The 14,481-nt window shown below is 43.4% G+C and overlaps 1 protein-coding gene across 11 annotated transcripts in view; it reads left to right on the top strand.

The window, feature by feature from the left end:
- Positions 1-14,481, top strand: part of APBA1 (amyloid beta precursor protein binding family A member 1) — a 94,220-nt gene that overhangs the window by 32,628 nt on the left and 47,111 nt on the right. For 7 of the 11 annotated variants that reach the window (XM_077935934.1, XM_077935935.1, XM_077935932.1 and 4 more), the window contains one exon: positions 8,886-8,982. The exons of the other annotated variants lie outside the window; for them this stretch is intronic. The gene's annotated coding sequence lies outside the window, so the exon portion shown is untranslated. Of the gene's footprint in view, positions 1-8,885; positions 8,983-14,481 lie in introns of those variants that run through there. 11 annotated transcript variants of the gene reach the window in all.

The following is a 14,481-nucleotide window of genomic DNA, read 5'->3' as shown; positions in this document are numbered from 1 at the left end:
TCATGAGAGACGGGTCGCTTTGTTTATTCTGCATGTAATCCTGTCAGAAAGAAATAAAGAAAGGAATTTATGGCTGGCTGCCGGGAGTGTTTCTCTGCTAAGTGCAGCAACGCATGCAGCTGGCAAGCTGACAATAGGTGTAGCTGAAATGGAGAGGAAGTCAAGAATCAGCACTTACTATAAACCAGGCTCCCTCAACCTCGGCCCTCCAGATGTTTTGAGACTACAATTCCCATCATCCCTGACCACTGGTCCTGCTAGCTAGGGATCATGGGAGTTGTAGGCCAAAAACATCTCTGGAGGGCCGAGGTTGAGGAAGCTTGCTATAAATGGTAAAATGGTTAATTACTTAGAGGGCTTTTGTTATACTCTTCATAGAAGACAAGACACAAAGGTATGGTGGCAGAGAATCTTGAGCTAGCTAAGGCAGCAAAATAGTGTGCACAAAAAGGAGACAGAAGCTCCTCATTGAGATTCCACGCAGTTTGCCATTATGAATTTGCTAAAATTCCAAAGTTTCTTGGAATGGTAGGAATAATAATAATAATAACAATAACAACAACAACAACAACAACAACAACAACAACAACAACAACAACAATAATAATTACTTATACCCTGCCCATCTGACCAGGCCTCCCCAGCCACTCTAGGAAAGCTTTGACTTGATATTATGATATTATAGAGTGTGTCACATAGGAAAGATGGCCCTCTAGGACCTTGGGAGATCTAATGAGGCAAAGATTTTCACCATGCTGCTGATGGCTGAGAGTCAAACCATCCATCAGATGCTTACTGCTTAGAGGTCTTTTGCTGTGAGCAATCTTCTGTAAATGTTGCTGTTCATTTTTGGGTCTAAGCCAATTTCATTTCTTTCTTGCATACTTTGGTTGATGCAGCTGCTTGTCATGTATTTGACGTGTCCTTTTGATGTTGGTGACACGGACGGTTCCTCCCTCCAACAGTGTTTGTACTTCTTAAGTGGAGCTTGTAGCTTGGTGCTCTACCTTTGTTAGACTTTATAAAAGTCATCCTTCATTGTTTCCTAACATTTACTGGGGCACCACACTGAGGTTGTCTGCTCATAGTTGGTTCACACTTTGCCAGACAAATATGAAAACTGCCGTTTTTTGGGGAACAGTATGTATACATGGCAGGAGTGGGGACAAACAATGACACGATGACTGTGATCTGGGGAATACAGTGGTACCTCGGGTTAAGTACTTAATTCATTCCGGAGGCCCGTTCTTAACCTGAAACTGTTCTTAACCTGAAGCACCACTTTAGCTAATGGGGCCTCCCACTGCCGTTGTGCCGCCAGAGCACGATTTCTGTTCACGTCCTGAAGCAAAGTTCTTAACCTGAAGCACTATTTCTGGGTTAGCGGAGTCTGTAACCTGAAGCGTCTGTAACCTGAAGTGTATGTAACCTGAGGTACCACTGTACAAACTTTCTTTGTTGCATTGCTACATCATCTCTATGTAGCAGTAAGCATAGAGATCTTTCCATCATGAAGGGCTCTGTTTGCATTTCCCTAATATTGCAGAGTGTAGAGCATCCCTCTCTTCCAACCCTTCTCTTCCATCTCTCACTTGATGGTTCTCACTTTGGGAGACCAGGAGGGTTCTGTGAGGGCACATCTTCAAAGCAGTTTTGTGTGCTTGGATTTTTGCATTGTACAAACATCTGGCTGTTACTCTTTCCTAGTGTGGACATGCAGACTTATGTTTACAGGTTCAGATATGCATAAAAGGCACTGCTGAACCCTTCTAAGCTCTCCATTGATTCCTGTTTAATATCTTCTGCAGAACTGGAAGTATTCCTGTTGCTGTAATTATTTAGGTAATTTCTGTACTTGATAAAAAGAGTTTCCCATAGGTAACGTTTTTCAAGCTTGACATTTTTCTATCTATCACTCTTTCTCTTCTGAACCTTGAGGGAATGGCTACCTAACTGCTCCTTATGCAGTGCTTGCCCCTTTTCTCTTCTATTTCATACTTCAGAAGTTGCCTTCTAAGGAGCAGTTTTTGCTCCATGTTTCCAGATGATCTGCAGTTGACATGCAACAGTCTTTGCTACACTAGACATGAGACCTTTCATGCAACAGCAATTGCACAGTTTATTTGTTTTTTAAGTAAAAAAGTAAAAGATCAGTAAAAGTAGTCAGTTCCTACCCTCTTACACCAGCTGTTTTCCTGGTCAGTATTCAGGATGGAGGCTCCTGTACTTGATATTTGGCAAGAACCCTCCCATTGGTACTAATGGAAGCTTTCCTTGCAGTGCAAATAGTAGATGCTGGAGGGCAATTCAAATAAAGACTACAGTGGAAGAGTCAAAGAGTTAAAGCCTGCTTCCTCTCTCCAAGGTCATAGTCTGGATCAGGGCCCCTGCACCTATTTGCTTTAAAAAAAACAACAACAATTTAAATTGCTGATTGTATGAAATTGTGTCAGATTTAGTTTGGTACAGTGGTGCCTCGCAAGACGAAATTAATTCGTTCCGCAAGTTTTTTCTTCTTGCGAGTTTTTCGTCTTGCGAAGCACGGTTTCCCATAGGAATGCATTGAAAATCAATTAATGCGTTCCTAGGGAAACCGCTTGCCAGGCTGGCGGTGCGGAGAAGGGCTTTTCTCCCCACCGCAAGCCTTCAGCACAGGTACGGGAACAGAGGGGAAGGCGCGCAGCGCTTTCCCTCTGTTCCCGGGGCTTGCGTGGGAGGAGGGTTTTTCCTCCCCACCGCCAACATTCAGAACAGCATTCTGAATGTTGGCGGTGGGAAGGAAAACCCTTCTCCCACCCCAAGTCTTCAGGACAGCCATCCGAAGGCTGGCGCGGGGAGAAGGTCTCTCCCCCCCCCCCCCCACGCCAGGCTTCGGTGCATCCTTCAGAGGCTGCTGCCATAGTCACGCGTCACTTCTCCAGCTGGGAGAGGGTCGCGGGGCTATGGCTTCTTTAGCCCCGCGCGCGCTCTCCCGGCTGGAGAGGTGACGGGTGCCTATGGAGGTTCCTGCCATAGGCGCGCGTCACTTCTCCAGCCGGGAGAGGGTCGCGGGGGGCTGGTTTAGCCCCGCGCGCGCTCTCCCGGCTGGAGAGGTGACGGGCGCCTATGGAGGTTCCTGCCATAGGCGCGCGTCACTTCTCCAGCTGGGAGAGGGTCGCGGGGGGCTGGTTTAGCCCCGCGCGCGCTCTCCCGGCTGGAGAGGTGACGGGCGCCTATGGAGGCTCCTGCCATAGGCGCGCGTCACTTCTCCAGCCGGGAGAGGGTCGCGGGGGGCTGGTTTAGCCCCGCGCGCGCTCTCCCGGCTGGAGAGGTGACGGGCGCCTATGGAGGTTCCTGCCATAGGCGCGCGTCACATCTCCAGCCGGGAGAGGGTCGCGGGGGGTTTCTTTAGCCCCGCGCGCGCTCTCCCGGTTGGAGAGGTGACGCTCGGCTATGGAGGCTCCTGACATAGGCGCGCGTCACCTGGGAGAGGGTCGCGGGGGGCTGCTTTAGCCCTGCGCGCGCTCTCCCGGCTGGATAGGTGACGCGCGCCTATGGAGGCTCCTGCCATAGGCCCGCGTCACCTGGGAGAGGGTCGCGGGGGGCTGCTTTAGCCCCGCGCGCGCTCTCCCGGCTGGAGAGGCGACACTCGGCTATGGAGGCTCCTGCCATAGGCGCGCGTCACCTCTCCAGCCGGGAGAGGGTCGCGGCAGGCTGCTTTAGCTTCTTTAGCTTCGGAGCATCCTTCCGAAGCCTGGCGGCGGGAAGAGGTCTCTCCGCCCCGCCGCCAGCCTTCGGAGGAGGTCCGAGGACAGTGGGGAAGACGCGCTGCGCTTCCCCGCTGTCCCGGAGATTTCCCTATGGGCTTTCGTCTTGCGAAGCAAGCCCATAGGGAAATTCGTTTTGCGAAGCGCCTCCAAAACGGAAAACCCTTTCGTCTAGCGGGTTTTCCGTCTTGCGAGGCGTTCGTCTTGCGGGGTACCACTGTACTTGGTTCTGGTTGTATCCTCCAAGAGCTGCAGAAGGTTTGGCTCGATTATTCTCTGATGAGGAGCCATCAAAATGGTAAATGATATTTGGTCTGCATCAGCCATAAAAGAGGAGGAGAGTGACAGAATTTTAATATTTCCTGTGCCTGGGACTTGTCCAGACAAGGATCTTCTCTTCAGCACCAGCTACATGTTAACTGAATTGAATTCCAGGGCCAAATGCTGGAATTGAGGCAGGAAGTAAATTTCTGTGCAGAGCAGCCACGGTGTGGCTCTAAGCATAATAATTTGATTTTAAAAGCTATACAAGCCTGACCCTTGTAGACTTCGATCTGGAGCCTATTTCCCTGCAATTATAAAGGTAAAAACAGCATTGGAACTATATATAAGTGATAAAGCGTCGTGGAGGCAGCAGCAAAAGCATTTCCCTTTCCTCCAGTGTTTTAAACAAAATTGCAACCTTAGATATTCTCCTCAGTCCAGTCCTGAGCTCGATTATTACCTGCCAGACTTTCCGGTGGTAAAGAGCCATGGCCAGCATTTAAGGTCGTCTTGGTCTTTTGGCTCCCTTCACAGACACCTTTCGTTTATGGAGGTGAAAGAGCCTTGAAGTTGTGCAGACTATATTTTCATACAAGTCATTATTTATTATATCACTACAAAAACAAAAAAGCTTGCTGTTTTGTCTTTATATCCTGAGCATGTCTTAATTTCTATAGACTACCACTCATTTTCTATTATCCGAATTTCCCCCCTGAATTAAATATGTCCTGTAGTTGGTAATATTGCAGCCAACTAGTACAATAATCTCTTCTTTGTAAGGTTTCAGTTTCAATTGACCATCCTCCTCTATTAGGAGCTGTTTGTATGTTGCCCAGTTTCCCCCCATAGTCCTTTTTTTAACTGAAAACGCTTCCAGTGGTGACACTGTCTTGGGCTCTAACAAACTTTGGTATTTTATCCACACTTTATATAGTGCATTCCTAATTATGTGATTAGTAAACCCTTTGTGTGTTTTGGCCTTGTTATACCCAAGATATGCATGCCAGACGTGCATTTTATTCCAGCCCTCTAAATCCAAAATATCTGTATTGTCTAATAACATCCAGTCCCTAATCCAACATAAGCATGAGGCTTCATAATAGATTCTTAGGTCTGGAAGTGCAAAGCTCCCCCTTTCTTTTTGTCTGTTAATAATTTGTATCTTATGCGTGGCTTCTTTCCCTGCCAAATGAATTTAGTTAAATCTTTCCTCCATGTTTCAAAACACTCCATTTCCCCTATAATAGGGATCATTTGAAAAGAAATAGCATTTTTGGGAGTATATTCATTTTAATGACAGAGATTCTGCCCCATAATGTCAATTGTAACCTAAACTAGATATCCATGTCATTTTTTATTTCTTTCCAAATTCTTTTATAGTTGTCTTCAAAGATTGATATTCTTCATAGTGATGTCAATTCCTAAATATTTGGCTTTCTTGACGATTAGTAGGCCCATTTTTCCTTTTAATTCCTTTTTCTCAGGATCTAGCATGTTTTTGACCATTAATTTCATTTTAGATTTATTAAAGTTGAACCCTGAGACCTTACCAAATTCCATCATTTTTTCTATGGTTTTTGGAATACTTTCTTCTGGCTGTTCCACCATTAATATTAAATTGTCCGCGAAAGCTTTCAACGTGAAGGCTTTCCCCCCAATGTTATCCCTTGTATACCTTGATCTTTCCTTATGTCCAGTGTGAGTATTTCCAGGACTGTAATAAACAGTAAGGGGGAAAGTGGACAGCCCTGCCTGGTCCCTTTTTCTATTTGGATCTCTCTCTCTCTTTCTGTCTGAATATAATACAGAGCAATTTTCTTGAATGCCACAAAACTTCAGGTCTCTGTGCTTTATGTGTTGGCAGTGAGAGGTTGGGGAGAGAACTCTTAGTGCTGGAGGGAGCTGATACTGTTAACTCGTGTGTTGTTGCATTTCTTCAAATTGAAATGTCTTTCTAGCCAGTGGCATTTTGTGCTCGGTAATGGACATAGTTGGGGATGCTGGGAATATTTGCCAGCCTTTATTTATTGGTTCAGATCCTTACTCTTTAGGGAGGCAGGTTAGTTTTTTCTTTTTCTTTTGGGACAGAATGATTTCTTCCAGTCTCTTGCTCAGCAAGGAAAGGCATCTTCTAAAACAGCCATTTTCACTTCCTCAGTGTCTTAGAAAGATTTTGGCAGTAGGATAATTATATCAGTAACAGTTCATACGAATTAGGAAATGGATTTTTAATTTGTAAATCAATAGTTTTGTATATAGCAATAGCATTTTGACAACGGAGACCTAATGGATAGAATGTTGTATTGATGCCACGAGGCCCTTGCTTCCTACAGCATGTGATAGAATCAAACATCCATGGGAGGAGGTACCTGTCAGGGACAGGACTGAGGAGGAATGGTGGGGGCCACTTCTCCTGAACCTTCCCCAGAACAGGAGGACAGTATAGATTTAGAAGAGTGGTTTGCAGACGGACATAGTTCTGAGACTGCAGAGGGGGAAAGCTGGGAAATATTGGAAGAGGAACAGCAGGAAGAAGAAACACTGGGGGAGAGATAGCTGACAGACTCCGGGTCTTTGGAGAGCATTCCTGACCTCCACCCCCAGGACTAGGCATGCATTGAGGGTAGTAGAACAGAAAGCTCAGAGGCAGAAAGCCCAGATCATGCAGGGATGACATACAGGTGAAACTGGAAAAATTAGAATATCGTGGAAAAGTTCATTTATTTCAGTAATTCAACTTAAAAGGTGAAACTAATATATGAGATAGACTCATGACATGCAAAGCGAGATATGTCAAGCCTTTATTTGTTATAACTGTGATGCTTATGGTGTACAGCTGATGAAAACCCCAAATTAACAATCTCAGGAAATTAGAATATTGTGAAAAGGTGCAGTAGCTATTCAATCCATAACACCTGCAATGGGTTCCTGAGCCTTTAAATGGTCTCTCAGTCTGGTTCAGTAGGAAGCACAATCATGCTGACCTGACAGTTGTGCAGAAAGCCATCATTGAGACCCTCCGTAAGGAAGGAAAGCCTCAAAAGGTAATTGCAGAAGAAGTTGGATGTTTCCAAAGTGCTGTATCGAAGCACATTAATGGAAAGTTATGCGGAAGGGGAAAGTGTGGAAGAAAAAGGTGCACAAGCAGCAGGGATGGCCGCAGCCTGGAGAGGATTGTCAGGAAAAGACCATTCAAACGTGTTGGGGACTTTCACAAGGAGTGGACTGAGGCTGGAGTTAGTGCATCAAGAGCCACCACACACAGACGGCTCCTGGAGATGGGCTTCAAATGTTGTATTCCTCTTGTCAAGCCACTCCTGAACAAGAAACAATGTCAGAAGCGTCCTACCTGGGCTAAAGAAAAAAAGAAGTGGTCTATTGCTCAGTGGTCCCAATTCCTCTTTTCTGATGAGAGCAACTTTTGCATCTCATTTGGAAACCAAGGACCCAAAGTCTGGAAGAAGAATGGAGAGGCCCACAATGCCAGATGCTTGAAGTCCAGTGTGACGTTTCCACAGTCTGTGTTGATTTGGGGAGCCATGTCATCAGCTGGTGTTGGTCCACTGTACTTCATTAAGTCCAGGGTCAACACAGCTGTCTACCAGAAGATTTTGGAGCACTTCATGCTTCCTTCTGCAGACGAGCTTTATGGGGATGCTGACTTCATTTTCCAGCAGGACTTGGCACCTGCCCACACTGCCAAAAGTACCAAAACCTGGTTCAATGCCCGTAAGATTACTGTGCTTGATTGGCCAGCAAACTCGCATGACCTGAACCCCACAGGCTGATTGCATCCATGCCACATTGAGGCAGTAATTGATGCAGAAGGGGCCCAAACCAAGTACTGAGTACATATGCATGCTTCTACTTCTCAGAGGTCCAATATTGCTCTATTTGCAATCCTTGTTTTGCTGATTTCATTTAATATTCTAATTTTCTGAGATTGTTAATTTTGGGTATTCATCAGCTGTATGCCATAATAATAATAATAATAATAATTTATTATTTATACCCCACCCATCTGGCTGGGCTTCCCCAGCCACTCTGGGCGGCTTCCAAAAGAATATTAAAATACTGTGATACATCAAACGTTAAAAGATTAAATTATAACAAATAAAGGCTTGACATATCTCACTTTGCATGCCATGAGTCTATCTCATATCTTAGTTTCACCTTTTAAGTTGAATTACTGAAATAAACGAACTTTTCCACAATATTCAAATTTTCCAAGTTTCACTTGTAGGACAGGGATATCCAACCAGTAGATTGTGATCTACTGGTAGATCCCTGGCTGATCCTGGTAGATCGCGGGATCCTTATTGTGTACAAAAAGTTACCAGGGGAGAGTTAAAAAACTCTTTGCAATACTCCCCCTAAAAAGCTCAACAACTCTGGGCAATCCACCCATCTCACACACGCTCCTCCTCCCTCCAATGACAGTGGGTAGATCACTGCCAGTTTTTTTTATACCAGGAGTAGATCACAGTCTCTTGGGAGTTGGACATTCCTGGCATAGGATAAGAGAGACGGAGAGGGTTGGGCTTTACTCGGAACAACGCCATTGCAATGGTACCTCGGTTTTCAAACAGCTAGTTCACAAACAACTTGGAACCCAAATGCTGCAAAACCGGAAGTAGATGTTCCGGTTTTTAAACTTTGCCTCGGAAGCTGAATGTGCTCCGTTTCCATGTTTCCTGTTGCGCAGCTAATTTGCGCCCCCCCCCCAATAGTAATTCAGACCTTCCGTTTCCGACTGCAGTGTTCTGAGGTGATATTTCAAGCTTATATTTGGTGCTTTTGTTTTTGCTTTTTATTTTGCGTTTTTTTTTAAAGGCTTTTTCTGTTAATTTGTTTTTGTGACTGTGTGGATCCCAGTTCAGCTACTGTTGGATTGATTGATTGATTGATTGATTGATTGACTGCGGAAATGGATAAAAGCCCCCCATCCAAACAATGACTATCATCAGTGCAGGTAAGATTTTTTAAAACTTTTTTTATCATCTACAATACTATTTTATTTTATAGTACTGTGCAGTACATTGATTATTGCTTTCATTTTATGGATCAATGGTCTTGTTAGATAGTAAAATTCATGTTAAATTTTACTATTTTAGGGGTTGTTTTTAAAAGTCTGGAACGGATTAATCTGTTTTGCATTACTTTCTATGGGAAAGCATGTCTTGATTTTGGAACGCTTTGGTTTTCAAACAGACTTCCGGAACAGATTAAGTTTGGGAACCAAGGTACCACTGTATTGAATAAGGACTACATTCCTTTGTCTCTCTGTGTGAATACTGAATAAATTATGTGGCAAGGACTCTTCGTGTTATCTGCTTCTTTGGCTGCTACTAGGGGAGGGATAGGATTCCCTGAACCTTGACATTACCCTGTTCTGTAAAAGGAGATATTTGCTTCTCCTGAAAATAGCTAAATCCATGCCTAAACACAGCCAACTCCCTATGCATAAGATCAACTTAGCATCTGCACCCAGTATGATAAGGCAAATGCTGAGGACTTGCAAGAGTTGTCATTGCTAGCCTTTTCTTGAAGATGTGTTTTCAGCTTGGCACTTGCCAAGGAAATGATAAGCAAAGGAGATTCAGCCGCCTCGTGTTCTTTGCTTTAAGTCCACCTTTCTGAAGCACGCTAGCTCTGAAATGTGTAGCACACCCATAGGTTTTCCCAGGGAGAGGCTCATCCATTGCACAGTGCGGGTGTGCTGACCCCTGCGATATCCCCCCCAAAAAGAATGAAATATTTAGCATACCTATATTCATTTGAAGTAACTTCTGTGTTCCATTTGCTGTCCATTAGGGCTGGGTGATACCTGGTTTTCAACATTGTGATATATCACCAGCTAAACATCACAATATACTGATATATCATGATGGAGGATGGAGCTATGGAGAGGCATTAGCTGGCTTCACAGTTTTTCCTGCATCGTGATTTTTGCTGGTGCCTGCTCTTGTGATTCCTGCAGGAGCCGGCTAAGCTGGCAGAGTTAATGGGCTGCAGGAATTGAGAGAAGCGTTGGCTGGCTTCACAGTTTTTCCCACATTGTGATTTTTCCATAGCACACCCACACACCATGATTTGCGATACATTGCCAGGTCAAAAATTATGAAACCAATACAGTCGTACCTTAGAAGTCGAACAGAATCCATTCCGGAAGTCCATTCGACTTCCAAAACGTTCAGAAACCAAAGTGTGGCTTCTGATTGGCTGTAGGAAGCTCAGAAGCCGCGGAAGCCCTGTTGGATGTTAGGCTTCCAAAAATAGTTCGCAAACCGGAACAGTCACTTCCAGGTTTGTGATGTTTGGGAGCCAAAACGTTCGAGAACCAAGCTGTTCGAAAACCAAGTGTATCACAATATGGACTTCAAAATGTTTTTGGACAATATATTCATCTATTGCCCAGCCCTACTGTTCATTTTACAAAAGGTTTGGTGATGCAGCTGCTGTTTTTGATTGTGCTGTGGAAATCTGATGACCCCCTTCTTCTTTTTTTCTCTTACTAGTAAAGAATGCCGATTGTGAAAGCCAGGCACAAATGTGATTAGCTGTGTCCATTCTGCTTGCTAGAGGAAAAGGTCAAGAAAGCTAAAAGACCTTTCTGGATAGACTTGCATTAAGGGCATTGAAAAGTATTGGGGAACAGACTTCTGGGATTCTTGAGCAACTCTAAGCTGTGACTTCTCTTGATTGTTTTGAATTGAAACCCTCCATGTGTTCTTCTTTATGTTTGTAAGATAGTTTGCACTGCTTGCAGAGAATTAACTGGCCCACAGAAGTCACATAAGCATTTATTATTTGTGTGGCAGAGTGTAGCCAGCAGAGGGAGTGCAAGTTAACAAACAGCCCCCATTTGAAAACTCCATACTAATAAATTTTCATACTTCAGAAATATTTGCCTGCTTGCAAGGAACTGATGGAGCTGTAGTGAAGCAATTGAAAGGCGAGATAGCAGTGTTTTAAAATAATTTTGGTAACTCTGGCTAGGTGAGTGAAGTATGCTCTTGGATCCCTGGGGCATTGTAACTTTTGGTGGTGTTTCCAGACTCTGAAAAGAAATTGTTGCACTGTTGATTATGATGCACCACAAAAGTTATTTTCCCAGCCAACCCCAAACAATTACATATACATGTATTTTTCGTTTATTCACCTCTCAAATTCTGTCCCATTTCTTAGTCTTCTTTCCAGTTCCTTTATAAGGGAGGTGCATTTTGAGTTCTCATATCCGTTCCCTCGAGACATGACTGCAATTCCCTTATCACACTGAGAGCTCTTGTTCACACATGAAACAATGATCAGAATTGAAGATTTTGGGTGTGGGAGCTGCTGCCATCTTTGGGGTACTTAGTGTGTATTGGTAAAACTAAGAATCCACTTTAATTTGAGTGGGTGAGATCTGTAAAACAGCACAAACAGGAGAGGCATGGTGCTTAAATGGGGCAATAAGAAGGACACCAGGCCCTCAGCAGTACAGGAAACACAACAGACAGTAATTGTGAGGAGCGGTACAGACAACTCCCCATTTATGCGGGGGTTGCGTTCCAAGGAACTGCACATGTCAGTGGGGCGCATGTAAGCCTGTTCCACCTCCACCCTGCCCCCTATTTGTGCCACTTCTGGGTTCTTGGCGATGCATGGTTGCATGTGACTTGCATAAATGGGGAGTTGCCTGTATGTTAAATCCCTTCTTTGGAAAGAGAGTTGTCTGTCTATCCATTTCGCTCTCACAACAATCCTGTGGTGTAGGTTAGGCTGAGAGATTGTTCATGGCCCAAGGTCATCCATTGAGCTTCATGGAGATTTGAACCCTGGTCTGCCAGGTTCTAGTCAAACACTAATAGCTACACCACTCTCGCTGTGTTTATTCTGCAGTTATGCAGTTGTATTTTAAGGAATCTTTTGGAAGGAGAGGATGGTGTCTACACTATTTGACACACTCACATACACAGAGAAATAGACCATGCCTGCACTAAACGCTGGACCTGTGTAGAATGCTTCCATATATGGATGTGTTAGTGCTCCATCCATTGGTTTCCCCCCTCAATTGACAAACGTTTTTATGTTTATAGCAGAGCAAAATGTAAGAAAACATTAGAGCTGGTACATATTCAGGGCTTAACCATCAAGCCTCATGTATTTGGAATGTGAGTTGGAAAAGCTATAAGTTAGAAATTGTATTAATCTCTTAGGTTGAAATGTTAACAGATTTCTGTTAAATCCGAGTTTTCTAGGGCAGTTTTCATAGAGACCTCTTAAACGAATCCCTTGTGAATTCTGAACCGTTTTCAAAGGCCAATGCATGCTTGCTGATTTTGTTAGAAAACTAAGAACATAAATACAGTAAAGGCAATTTTTTGAATGGCAAACCTATTTGGAATGTGCCCTCAGTTGAAGGTTAATTATTTAAAAGTTAGGACAAAATAGTTTCTCAATATCAGCTTTGAAGAGAGGCAAATTGCCCCTTTTCATATCAGTAAACTGCCCCTGAAGAATACAGATTTAAAACTTTTAGTAGTGGATTTAAATTTGCAGCTGTAAAAGTAAGAATGATCCTTTTCTTGGAATAGAAACAGATACAGGTCCATGGGGTCACGAAGAGTCGGACATGACTAAATGAATAACAACAACAAAACAACAAAAAGTGAAATGCCATAAATTATCTATTATCCCAGGTTTACAGTATCCTCCTACATAAACTTCATGGAACTGTTTTAAGATATTTCTCTGTCTAATATTTGTTTTTGTGTGTGTCTTCACCTACACACACATAATTCAGGCTATATTCACATGCCTTCCCTTGTTACAATCCATGTTAACCTTTTTATTACTATTTTTAATATTTTATTAAGCAATTTTCATTTATAAGAAGATAGAGTGAGAAAAAAGAAAGAAAAAAGTGAATGAGCATGAAAAAAAGAAACAATACCATACATTAATATACAGATGTGTATATTCCTATTCTCCTAATTCTGCTATTCTCCTAATCCACATATATAATGGTCAATAATCTAATATACTCTCTGTAAACTAATTCCAAATATCATTGTATTTATCCAATATAAGCTGTCAGTTCATATGTTGCCAATGTTGTCATGTCGTCAAGACATTGATTTAGGGGAAATGTATCTCTATTCTCCCTATTCATCACTATCATTCTCTTGGCCACCATTAGGGTGCATAGAATCCATTTTCGCTGTCCTGTTGTCCGTTTCCATACAGTGGGTATATAGTCCAAGAGCATATTCACCTCTGAAAATCCTATTTTTTTCCATAGAGTCTTGCTCATATAGTCCAGTTGTTGCTGTTTAGTCATTTAGTCGTGTCCGACTCTTCGTGACCCCATGGACCAGAGCACGCCAGGCGCTCCTGTCTTTCACTGCCTCCCGCAGTTTGGTCAGACTCATGCTGGTAGCTTCGAGAACACTGTGCCACCATCTCGTCCTCTGTCATCCCCTTCTCCTTGTGCCCTCCATCTTTCCCAACATCAGGGTCTTTTCCAGGGAGTCTTCTCTTCTCATGAGGTGGCCAAAGTATTGGAGCCTCAGCTTCACGATCTGTCCTTCCAGTGAGCACTCGGCTGATTTCCCTAAGAATGGCTAGGTTTGATCTTCTTGCAGCCCATGGGACTCTCAAGAGCCTCCTCCAGCACCATAATTCAAAAGCATCAATTCTTTGGCGATCAGCCTTCTATATGGTCCAGCTCTCACCTCCATACATTACTACTGGGAAAACCATGACTTTAACTATACGAATCTTTGTTGGCAAGGTGATGTCTCTACTTTTTAAGATGCTGTCTAGGTTTGTCATTGCTTTTCTCCCAAGAAGCAGGCGTCTTTTAATTTCGTGGCTGCTGTCACCATCTGCAGTGATCATGGAGCCCAAGAAAGTAAAATCTCTCACTGCCTCCATTTCTTCCCCTTCTATTTGCCAGGAGGTGATAGGACCAGTGGCCATGATCTTCGTTTTTTTTTGATGTTGAGCTTCAGACCATATTTTGCGCTCTCCTCTTTCACCCTCATTAAAAGGTTCTTTAATTACTCCTCACTTTCTGCCATCAAGGTTGTGTCATCTGCATAGTAAGTGTGGGACACAGTAAATGCATATGTTTCAAAGAAGCATTGTCCATATTACATTTCCAACAAAGAGCTACATTAGGTAGTTCTTTCTTATACAAACGTTGGGGAGTCCAGTAGATCTATAAAAAGTAACCACTGGCTTTTTACTTTCAAATGAATTATCCAATTGCTCCAAAATTCATGTTAACTTAGGCAGTGCAAGATGTTCTCAAGGTATTGTGAACTCCTTTCAGCAGTAATGTAGAAATTGTAAATTAATTTTGGTCATAAATAATTTTAGCATAATTTTCCATCATGAAAGGCTGACATTCAATTCAAAGCAAACAGAACAAGACCCCACCCCTTCAGTTGTTTCAGCTTGCATATAATTACTCCCTGTGCAT

Source organism: Podarcis muralis, chromosome 11 (genome assembly GCF_964188315.1).
Source record: "Podarcis muralis chromosome 11, rPodMur119.hap1.1, whole genome shotgun sequence".
Classification (NCBI taxonomy): Eukaryota; Metazoa; Chordata; class Lepidosauria; order Squamata; family Lacertidae; genus Podarcis; species Podarcis muralis.
This window is presented reverse-complemented; position numbering and strand designations above follow the sequence as displayed.